General features: G+C 41.7%; 1 long non-coding RNA gene across 2 annotated transcripts in view; it reads right to left on the bottom strand.

Moving 5' to 3' along the window:
• LOC138846303 (uncharacterized) overlaps nucleotides 1-12,408 on the bottom strand; it is a 145,836-nt gene that overhangs the window by 118,546 nt on the left and 14,882 nt on the right. The window lies entirely within an intron of this gene.

Below are 12,408 nucleotides of genomic sequence, written 5' to 3'. Positions count from 1 at the left end.
AAACTGATGAAATCTTTACTTAATATATACTAAATCGATCTTCTGTATATAAAGATAATTGAAAATGAATTGATGTGAATAGAATGGGAGAGGGAGTGGGAGATGGGAGGGGTGTGAGTGGGAGGGAAATGGGGGGGAAGCCATTGTAATCTATTAACTGTACTTTGGAAATTTCATATTTACTAAATAAAAAATAAATAAAAAAATAAAAATAGAATTAAAAAAGAACAATCCAACATGGGAAGTGGGATACACAGCAGACTCATAGAATGCCAGATGTCCTAAGCAGCACTCTGGCCTCAGAATCAGCCCTTATGGCATTTGGATCTGGCTAAAAAGCCCATGAGAGTATTTCAGGCATGGAAAGCCAAGGCACTGTGGCCAAAAAAAAAAAAAAAAAAAAACCTAAATGAAAGATCTCTGTGAGTGAGATCCCAGCAGAAAGAACAGGCATCATTAAAGGAGGTACCTTTCTCTGAAGGGAGGAGAGAACTTCCACTCTGACTATGACCTTGTCTAAATCAGATCAGAGTTGGCAAACTCAAGAGGCTTCCTTAGTCTTGGCAACTCATGACAAGAGCCTCGGGTGATTATTGACATCATAAATAAGAGTATCAATTGTTCAATCAACAACAGGAGTCACTGTGCATTTACTCCTCATGTAGGATCTCTGTCCTTAATGTGTTATACTATGTGAATCACTGGTATAACTAGTACTCAAACAGTATTTTACACTTTGTGTTTCTGTGTGGGTGCAAACTGTTGAAATATTTACTTAATATATGCTAAACTTATCTTCTGTATATAAAGAGAATTGAAAATGAATCTTGATGTGAATGGAATGGGAGATGGAGTGGGAGATGGGATAGTTGCGGGTGGGAGGGTGGTTATGGGTAGGGGAAAGTCGCTATAATCCAAAAGTTGTACTTTGGAAATTTATATTTATTAAATATAAGTTAAAAAATAAAAAAATAAAATAAATTAAAGAAACAAGTAAACAAGAATCATTAAATAAACAAACAGCCTCCAAAAAGCAGTTTGCTTTCCATTTGTATCATGTTTGTTAATGTCACTCTTTTCTGAAATGTTAACTTATGAGTAAATATGTCATAGTAACACTGGATACAGTCAGGCAGCTTTACTAGGTAAGAACTTTGCAAAATTACCTTTATACCATATCCCTGTAAGATGAAAAATGAAATCTCATAAAGTAAAGTAGCCTGCATTTTGGGACCAACAACTGAGTGTAATAAAAAAGGAACTGGATCTGAAGCTCAGGAGCTGGGACTTGAAACACAAACTCTAATATAGGCATCGCCAGACCAAACACCCACCCTCTAAAAAATAAATTTCTTGTAAAAAGTGGATCATTTGAAAGTGTGACTACTCCATTTTGGCAACAACTTACTTCAGACATAATGCACAACTGATTTAACACTTCAAGGACCGGAACTACTGGATTAATGGTGGTGACAATGGTGACAGGATTGAAATGGCAACAATCTGAGTATTATAGCAGATGTTCCTTGGTAGTTCTCTTGGTAAAATGTATAGCAGTATCTCCTTTCTCTGAAAATTTAGCCTGAAAAAGACCTACATACAATTCTCAAATTCACTTTTTCTTTCCTAAGGAATGAACAACACATTTATGCTTCCATTGAACAAAAACTAACATAAATTCCCTTTATAGTAATATGGTACTTTTTCTCAGAGCAGAAATCAGGTTTGTAGGCTAAGAATTTAGGCTAAGTTGGAGCACAACACTAACCAGCATGAACCAAAATGGGCACAGACTTTCAGGAAATGAACACAGGGAGGCTTCTGGGAGAACATCTTCAGAGAAGCCCCGGGAGGGACTGGAATGAACAGTCACCATCAGCAGCTGCCCAGTCATTCCACTGAGACAGAAGCAACTGTCAGTTGGCGTAGAGTGATGTATTAGCAAGCACACAGCTTTTGAGTCTGAAAGAACCGGTTTGAGTGCCAGCAACTCAGCTGATGACCTCAGTCAGATTTTGAAACATTTAGTGGAGAGGGAAGTACCTGGTACACAGTAATAAAATGAGAACTAATTAGAAAACCCCACATGATTTGCATGTATTACATATGCTTACGTAGCTTATGTCAATTAACCTCACAATCATTTTACAAAAAAGATACTACTGTCCTCTTTTTATGTACAAAGAAACCTCTGCACATAAGAACCAGTAAGTTTCCACAGCAGTGATAAACACTAGCATTGGAATTTGAATGCACATTTAACTGCAAAGTTCATATTCATAACCTCCATAGTAAGATGTTTCTCCAGTTAAATATTTGCAAACCACGTTTCTCCAGTTAAACAGTGCTCACACAGCAAAGGATAGTGACAATGATGCTGACTACCTTACACAGATACCACAGGAATGTTCTTAATGGACAAGATTCCAGGAACAGACACTGGTGTAGTTGTGGGATGCTCGCATCTCCTATCAGACAGTCTGAGTTTCAGTTCTGGCTTGACCCCCAGTTCCAGCTTCTTGCTGATGGAGACCCTGAGAGGCAGCAGTTGATGGGTCAAGTAATTGGGTCCCTGCCACCCACATGGACTCCTGGATTGAGTTCCTGGCTTGGGCATTTGGGAGTAAAACAGTAGATGGGGAGCCCTACCCTGCCCCACCCTGTGTGTATGTGTTTGTTTGTGTATGTGTGTGTATATGCTTCTCAAGGAAACAAAAATGAATGGACATATTATGAAGTTAGGTTTAAAAATTTAGTCTAGGATTCAATTTCCTCTAGGTTGTAGGAACAGAAACCTTCTGTTGATTCAATTATCTTTTAACAGTGTGTGTACAATGCTTTGCTTGTGTTAAAACTGCATGGCATTTACTGGGAAAATCAATTCATTTGTTTTAGGGTTGTTTCTAATGTGTTTTCCAGGGTAGTCCAGGGTGTGTAAAGGGCCACAAATCTTGAGACATATTACTTGAAGATAAAAGCCTCCCACAGTCTTAGAAACAAAGGTCTCCTCAAAGCCAAAGCTGTGCCTAGTGCAGCTACAGAGAAAAGTGAAGGCTACAAGATGAAGAGCTGTCCTGCCCAGAGATGTTCAGCATGGATTGATTTACTCAAGTGCACACAGCCAGACTCAGCTGCGAACCAAGCAGATTACACACAAAAGCATTAACCTAACGTACAAACAAAAAACACAGAGAGAAAAGCAAGGAATGGAGGGAGGAAGAGGGGAGAGAAAGGGAGAGACTGACTGAATGGAGGGAGGAAGACAATGAGGGAGGGAGGGAGGGAATAAAGCCGGTAGGCAGGACCAAGGAACACCACTGAAGTCTAGGGCAGGCCAAAAGAAAGCCTACAGATTGATGTATGAAACACTAAATGATAAGTAAGACGACTGGGTCATCACAGATACACTCAATAAGGGAAGCAGAATCTTTGATGCGTATCTGGAAGCTGACTGATGACACGATTGGATGAACTGTGTTGTTCCACAAGCTAGAAACAATCTCTCTTGTGACTGCTTGGAATCAGCAGTAGAGTTCAGATCAGGAAGAAAAGATTAAGCTTACTCATAAATCTTCTCAGGGTATGATGACCCCTCAAACTACCACCTCACCACTGACAGTTTTGGATGCAGAAAGCCACCGTTCAACTGTCTGTTGAGTCACTGCTGTAAACACTGAAGTGGGAGCACCCATCTTCCTTGAACTCACAGAGCTTCTGACTGTAGCTTACAATTGGTAAAACAATGGCAAATACAACACAGCATTTTGCCACTGAATTCATAATTAACATCAGAACCTAAAACTCAAGCACACATAACATTTTCCATTCACATACTGTATACTTAAGTACCAAGCACCACATTCTATATACTTAGAAAAATATTTGCTGATTAAAGTTTCAAAGAAAATTCTGGCAATAATATTCCTTTAGGCTATAAGCATTTCTTGAAGACTGATGAATGATCAGTGTCACCAAAGTAAACCAAACATCAATAATCTTGTTACCCTTTTTCATTTCCAAATAGTGCTTGAAGTCTAATATCAGAGAAAAAAATAAATCATGTCCAAATAAAAAATATAAATTCACATAAAATGACTCCTGAGAGAATATTCATAAAACAATTGTATATAAGTCCTCAAAACATTATGCTTACGAAGTGTTACTTTAGTTGTCAATTTACATTTTAGAAAGAGACAAAAAGAGCAGGATTTCAAGGAACTCACACAGCAGTACTACATTCTAGAATATATGTTATGCCTGCTAAACTGCATAATTTAATACTAACATTGCATGAGGCTTCCAATGTGTATGTCCCGCTAATGCTAAAATATACACTTGGAAAACTCCCTATTTTACTTTGCTACATTTCAAAAAAAAATGTGAATGACAGAGAAACCAAATCTCAAGATAGACAGCATTAAGTAATGTGGCAAAGGGACCCAAACAAGTGTAGCTCTATGTGTACACGTCAAAGACGACTACACACACACATACACACAGCAATGCCATCTTAGATATCTTGTCTACATCTGTTATTTTGAATTAATCATCAAGAATAACAACTCTGATGGAGATGTCCACAAGAACCATCTCCCTTGGGACTGGTGACGTGGTATGGCAGGTAAAGCCACAGCCTGTGGTGCCAGCAACTCATATGGGTGCTGGTTCAAATCCTGGCTGCTGCATTTTTGATCCAGTTCCCTGCTAACATGTCTGTGAAAGCAGGAGATGATGGCCCATGTGCTTGTGTCCCTGCACCTGCAGGAGAGACTCAGAAGAAGCTCCTGGCTCCTGGCTTTGGACAAGTCCAGCCCCAGCCATTGTGGTCATTTGGGCAGTGAACCAGCAGATGGAAGGTCTCTTTCTGTTTGTCCCTCTCTCTCTCTCTCTCTCTCTCTGTAACTCTGCCTTTCATCAAATAAATTTATAGCAAATTTTAAAATATTTCATATAAAATAATGCAGACAATACAAGCAGATTTTTATTATCTTTCTCAGATAAACTGATGCTATAGAAATTAATTTAAGTCCAGTTACACTGGGGCTAGTGCTGAGGCACAATGAATTATGCCACTGTCTGCAGTACTAGCTTCCCATATGGGTACCAATTTGAGCCCTGGATGCTCCACTTCCAATCTAGCTCCATGATAATGTGTTGGGGAAAGCAGTGGCAAATGGCCCAAGTACGTGGGCCCGTGCACCCACTAGGGAGACCAGGAGGAAGAGGCTCCTGGCTCCTGGCTTTGGCCTGCCCCAGCTATTGTGGACATTTGGGGAGTGAACTGGCAGACGGAAGGTTCTCCCTCTCCCTCTCTCTGTAGTCCTGTCTTTCAAATAAATAAATCTTAAAAAACAAAACAGAATTGTCTTCCTTTCCGTTCAACTTCAAATCCTGTTCAGCTGCACAAGCTGAACATTAAGAAACCTAAAGATGGACTTCTTCCTCCGCTCTTTAAATTGACCTTGGCAAACACAGATTCAGATCCACCACTTGCTGGGATCTAGTACCGATAAATGCAGCCGGGAAGCCCACCCAACTCTGCTACCATGTCGCACCCAGACTGCACCTGTGCCTTGATGTGCCCATATGCACTCCAGTTCTGGAGTTGGCCCTGGCCCTGCCACACAGCACTGTCCTTGATCTTATCTCACCACGGGCTGAAGCCTGAATCCCTTTCTGGCCTACTTCCTCCCTCTTTCTTAAATGTGGTTCCTTTACATGAACGACAGCCTAGACATCCGATTCTATACCTTACTGCACCTTCAACATTCCTGCTCCCCTAGCCCAGAACCCCACCCAGGCGGCAAGCCCCTCACCAAGTGAAATGTGATGGAATGAGGGCAGGTTTTGAGACTCACAGATGCAAGTTACACTACCAGTAATGTGACCCTGGGAAAGCTGTTTAACCAGTGTGCACCTCATTGTTAGCTCCCAGAAATCTTCAGGGAGTAGCAGATCCATTACCTCTATTACTAATGCTACCTGTCAGGTGCTGAGGTCAGCAGACTTTTCTGAATACTGGCCTGTACCATGCCTATCAAGTTCCTGGGTCTACCAGAGTTTCCAGCTACTGCTAGAGTCTGACCCCCCAATCAGACTGCCCCACTTCACACCACCTATTGAGGTCTCAACCTGCCCACTGCAAACTGCACCAGCAATGATCTAACCTTGGCAGGAAGTGCTACCAGGAATTCTGCAAACCAAATCCCCCTACAGGAAGGAACTCTAAGCTTTGGCCCCGCCTTATTCTTTTTTCCTTATTTTTACAAGAAGACTTATTTTATTTATTTGAAAGGCAGAATTACAGACAGAGAGGAGAGACTGACAGAGAGAGAGAGAGAGATCTTCCATCTGCTGTTTCACACTCCAAGCAACCGCAGCGGCAGAGGCTGAGGCAGGCCAAAGCCAGGAGCCTGAAACTCCATACGGATCTCACACATGGGGGCAGAGACCCAAGCACTTGAGACATCTTCGTTGCTCTCCCAGGCATATGAGAAGGAAGATGGATCAGAAGTGGAGCAGCCGGGATTCAAACCTGCACTCACATGGAATGCCAGTGCTGCAAGTGGCAGTTTAACCGGCTCTGCTACAACTCCCTTCTCAGGGATCAGAGAAGCGTTGAAAATCGGAATAAAAAGAAACTGAAGACAAGTGATAAGATTCCTCAGCTGTCAGTATTCCTTTACTGAATCCAGTTTACATAAATTAACAAGACTTCCTGCTTTCTCTAGACTTTGAGGATCAGTTTTACTATTTAACACACTAAGAGTGGTCCAAAGTAAAATTTCACAACAAAGTTCATGTCCCTGTGGTTCAAGAACTCCTTATCAGAAAAGGTATGTTAACATTTCCAACCTTTCTCTTCTAATCCAGAGTTAGGAAATATTTCAAAAGGAACATAATCAAAATAAGCCACCAAATTATCAAATCCAAACCCAAAAAAACGCACACAAGTACTAACAAGCAGAATCCCATTTAAAGTGACAAAGCGCTGGAAGAGTTCGCAGAATCACAACCACCAACTACTGTAGCCCCATGCAGCAAACAGCAGGGTTACAAGCCCCCATTTTCTCTGTTAATCAATGGGTAATATCTACTCTGACGAAGTCCTCTAAATATTATAAACTGTACATAATAAGTACTCTACATGCTACAGAACAAATTCCTTGAGTAACTCATGTCATCTTCTCCTGGTTTTTCATAATCCTTTTCATTGCTGGGTCAGAATCCTGCCTTTATTTTAAAACATACTTATTTTTCATTGATTCTTCCTTTTGTGGTTGGTGGGGTAACAATGGTGGTGCAATCAAGCTTTGATCAAAGCAGGCAGTAGCAGGCGCACTGTCTATAAAGAACTTAAAAACCGTACTGTAATCTGCAATAGTGGAATCTACTAATATCACCATACCTCAACACTCCTGAACAGTGTCTGGCAAATTCTCTCTCCTTTTCTACTACCACCTGCCCTGGGTGAGATAGTCTTGTCTTTTAATAAATAACTTTCTCGGCCGGCGCCGCGGCTCACCAGGCTAATCCTCCGCCTTGTGGTGCCGGCACACTGGGTTCTAGTCCTGGTCGGGGCGCTGGATTCTGTCCCAGTTGCCCCTCTTCCAGGCCAGCTCTCTGCTGTGGCCAGGGAGTGCAGTGGAGGATGGCCCAAGTGCTTGGGCCCTGCACCCCATGGGAGACCAGGAGAAGTACCTGGCTCCTGCCATCGGATCAGCGCGGTGCACCGGCTGCAGCGCACCAGCCGCGGTGGCCACTGGAGGGTGAACCAACGGCAAGGGAAGACCTTTCTCTCTGTCTCTCTCTCTCTCACTGTCCACTGTGCCTGTCAATAAATAAATAAGTAAATAAAAAAATTAAAAAAAAAATAAATAAATAACTTTCTCCTCCAAGTTCCCAGCCTTTTAATGAGTGAAACAACGTTAGAGATTGCAAAGCATGTTGTAAGCAATAGTATAACTTTAGAAAAAGCAGATACAATGTTTGTTCCAACCAAAATTCCTATATTTCAAAGAAAAGTTCTATGCTTAAAGAGTAAATAATTAACCCACCACTTAACACTGTTTTTCTGGCGTTTGTAATAATTTTTCAAAAATCCATTGTCTTGCATTACTCGGGCGAGTCTCCACTTGGCACTCTCAACATGGAACAGGACTGAGAACCTGCCTGATACAAAGCAGACTGTCAGCATTCGGGCTGCATGGGCACAGCGCTGATGAAGAAGCAGACCTGCAGAGCTTTCTCTGACTTGGAGATGATGGCTCTGAAAAAACTCTCCTCAGAGTAACGGAAACTGGAGAGGAAATCACATTCTGAAAGCAAGTAACTGTACAAGACAAGAATCAAGCATTCATCCAAACAGTGTTGTTCAGTCTTGTGAATATTCCTGTCTCTTTTCTAAACCTTAGTCAGGATGAGTTTCACTTAGATATTATAATCTTCTCTGTGAATGTATATATAGAAGGCAGAATGGCTCTGTTTTTTTTTTTTTTTTATTAGATTTATCCTGTTCGGTGCCACAGGGCTGAGCTCTTCCCTGGTCTAATGAATGCAAAGCACTTGGGTGCCACCAGGAGAAGCAATATAAAAAATCCTGCTTGTGCAGATTCAGTTTTTAAGCAATAAATTGGATTAGGATAAGAAATATTTTTTTTTTTTGCTTTTCCCAGCAAGACGTGTTCCCTGCAGCAACGTGCTCCGTGTAATGCCACCAATTTTATAGAACCCAGGCAGGCATTTTACAGTAGCACTGCAATCGCTCCAAGTATCTTGAAGGAAAAAAATCCTTTTGGAACTTGTTGATAAAGGGACTTTATGATCTTCAATTCACCTTTAAAGTATGTATGCCAACTATGATCTTCTTTAATGATCTTCAACTCGCATTTAAAGTAAGTAGTGCCAAGAAGCCCACACAAGCCTTTTAAATGAGCTGATGATAGGTAGGCAGTTCTCGGATTTGTTTTATTTTTGCTAAGACACTTCATTTTTCTAAAGGGAGGCAAGCCTTTTATTTGAAATTTCAGGTCAATGTGAGATTTAGGACCGAGAGTCCAAGCTGTAGTGTACAGGACTGCCTGGAATCAAGAGTGCCATGGAGCCATCCTCAAACAGAACTGAATACAAGGGGAGTTTTACTAACTTTATAAACTTGCACATACCTTTTCTTCTCCAGGTCTCTGTTAACCAGGGCAATTGCACCAACCGTATTATGATAATCGAATGAGATAAAACATACTGGAATTTTTCAACCGATTAAAATATAACAGCTAACATTCATGGAGAGTGAACTATATACCATTTATCTGCACAGTCATCCTATGACACAGGACTTAAACTTTTATTACTTTTTCATCAACATGGAAACAGGTTGCACTACCAAGAAGCAGAGCTAGGATTCGAGTCGACCAATTATCAATGCCTGAATCCAATTTCCTGGCCAGTACCAGACCCAGCTTCAGGAACTGGCAACCACTTCTTTGCCAAACATTTACCCCTGAAAGGGGTTCTTCCCCATACCCTGCTTACTGAGACAATCTCCTGCTTCCCGTCCTCTGGCCTTTCATCCAAGTAACTTCCAACCATGACACAGAGTCCAGGGTGGGGGGGTCCCTTCTGGTAGAGGATACACAAAAGCATTGTGCACCTGTCTTGTTTGGTGATGCGGTGCGAGGCATGGAGAGAGGAAGGTTCCAAGTCAATGAAATCTGAGAGACCGGAACATAGGGTTTTATAATCCAGTTCACTGAGTCGTCCCACTCTGTTCAATAAAGTTCTGTTTGTTCATGTTTTAGTCATGCTGAGAGATTCAGAAGGAAAACAGGTAGAAAGTAATGCTTAAAATGGCTGTCTGGGGGCTGGCGCTGTAGTGCAGTGGGTTAAAGCCCCAGCCTACAGTGCTGGCATCTCATATGGGTGCTGGTTTGAGACCCAGTTGCTACTCTTCCAATCTGGCTCTTTGCTGTGGCCTGGGAGAGCAGTGGAAGATGGCCCAAGGCCTTAGACCCCTCCACCTGCGTGGGAGACCTAGAGGAGTCTCCTGGCTCTGGATGGGCTCAGCTTTGGCCACTGTGTTCATCTGGGGAGTGAACCAGCAGAATGGAAGACCTCTCTCTCTGGCTCTACCTCTCTCTGTAGCTCTTTCTTTCAAATAAATAAAATAATTCTTCAAAAAAATGGCTCTCTGCTTAGTCTATATTTATTCAATGTCTGTACTGTGCTCAGCACTACAAAAACGTTTAAGAGTTATGTCACTTTGAAGAAAGAAGTCTTACAAATGGATAATTAAAATGACACCCAGGAGAGGTGGATGTATGGGCCTAGTGGTTAAGACACAGGGTTGGGATGCCTGCTTCCCGTATCAGAGTGTCTGGATTTGAGTCCTGGGTCCCAATTCCAGCTTCTTGCTAACACACAGCCTGGGAAGCAGCAGATGATGGCTCTCAAGTGGTTGTGTCTCTGCCACCCTCACGGGAGGGCCAGATTGAGTTCCCACCACCGTGGGCATCTGGGAATGAACCCGCAGATGGGAGATCTGTCTCTCTGCTTCCCAAATTAAAAAAGTACACCCGGGAACAGGCAGTGGGTACAACGGTATCATCGTGTCTGGCCCAGTTGGGTGAGAGTTAGGGATTATTTTCAGAGAAGAAAATGACATGTGCAGATCTGTGAGCTTCTAATTAACTCAATGTTCTAATAAAAGCACAGAACAGGGTTTCATGTTCATGTGAATTCTTATAACTTAGCAGGGACACATTGTGCAGAATCTGTGACCTGTTTCCCCCTTCATCTGCAGGTTAAAGGGTTGTGGAAACCTTCCCAGATCTTTGTCTCAGAGGCGATGCTGGCAGAGCAGAGCTCGGTGATGACTCAGGAGCAGAGGGACTGCCCTACACACAGAGTCGACACAAATGTGATTCTGCCCTCTGCAGCTCAGAGCAAGCTGTCATGAACAGGAAACATGCTCCATGGGTCTGTAGACACAAAGGTGCCCACTTCACAAGTAACAATACGGAAATCAATGACGCTACCTAAGGAAGGATCTTAGATTTCAGAACACTGTGTGCAGGAAAAGGATCTGACAATGACCTTACTCACGATGACTGAAATAAACATCTTGATCAAATAATACAAAAATTTTGCCATCTGAAATTAATTTTAATAAGAGAAATAAAAGATTCTACAGAGAATGACTAAAACTAATGACCCAAGGTCAATCACGCAGATGACACAATCAGCCTTTATTACTCTGTAATGAAACTCCTTTATGGAGTTGATTCTTTTATTTAGAAAATAAACCCTTTCACTACCTCATGTCATAAAATGTATCTCAACCTCCAAGAAAAACACAGTACTGTTGTGAAGGCAAAAAGAGAAAATAAGAAAGGTCAGGTTTTTATTTTACAAAATATTTGCATAGTAATTGAATCCTGACTGATTTAGAATGCATCCCTCAGCTGCTCACCAGGTACCTGCAGCCAGAAACCTGTCTAGGAAAGCCAAATACAATGTCTTAGGGACTGAGACAGGGAGTGAAAAGCAGCAAGCTAACCGAACAGTTCCACAAACAATCAAGGTTATAATTTCAGTAAATGTCTACATCAATAATGACTAATAGAATGGAATACTAGAACATCAGATATCAACAACTGAGCATAAAAGGACGTTCCTTTCAAGAGGGAGATTTGAAAGAGCTTTGAAAACAGTTGTTCAGTATTTAAATATGTTCTTTTTTACTATTAAGAAATTTATTTACTTGAAAGGCAGAGTTAGAATGAGAGAGAAAGAGAGAGAGAGAGAGAGGTCTTCCATTCACTGGTTTACTCCCCCAAAGGGCCACAACGGCCTGAGCTGGGCTGGTACGAAATCAGGAGCTTCTTCTGGGTCTCCCACATGGGTGCAGGGTCCCAAGCACTTGGCCCATCTTCCACTGCTTTCCCAGGCCATCAGCATAGAGAAGGATTGGAAGTGGAGCAGCTGAGACCCAAATCGGCATCCATATGTTATGCATTCTTAACTCTGTGTAATTTCTACTTGGACTCAGGATAAATAACAATTTTTATAATGTTTGATTCAATTATGTTTTTGTATGAAAATGAGATGTGAAATTTTTAAAATGTAATTAAAGAATTCTTTATGCATACTTACTCTCAGATTTTGATAAGGAAGACCACTACATCATCCTTATAAACTGCCCGCTCTGCCCCTTCCTTACTCTCCTACTCCCAGGCAGTAAGTCTATGACAAGTGGTTTTTAAAATTAATGTAGAGAAAAGTACAACAAAAGGAATCCAAGAAATCCCCTGCTAAGTTTATTTTCGATGGACCAGAATTAGCTAGAGTATCAACTCAGTTGCTGTGCTTGCATTTTAAATGGGGATTTCTCACTCCTTTTGAGGACCTCAG

Source organism: Oryctolagus cuniculus, chromosome 17 (assembly GCF_051225735.1).
Source record: "Oryctolagus cuniculus isolate XC-2025 breed Fujian yellow rabbit chromosome 17, ASM5122573v1, whole genome shotgun sequence".
In the NCBI taxonomy this organism is placed as follows: Eukaryota; Metazoa; Chordata; class Mammalia; order Lagomorpha; family Leporidae; genus Oryctolagus; species Oryctolagus cuniculus.
The sequence above is the reverse complement of the archived record's forward strand: the minus strand, read 5'-3'. Positions and strand labels throughout refer to the sequence as shown.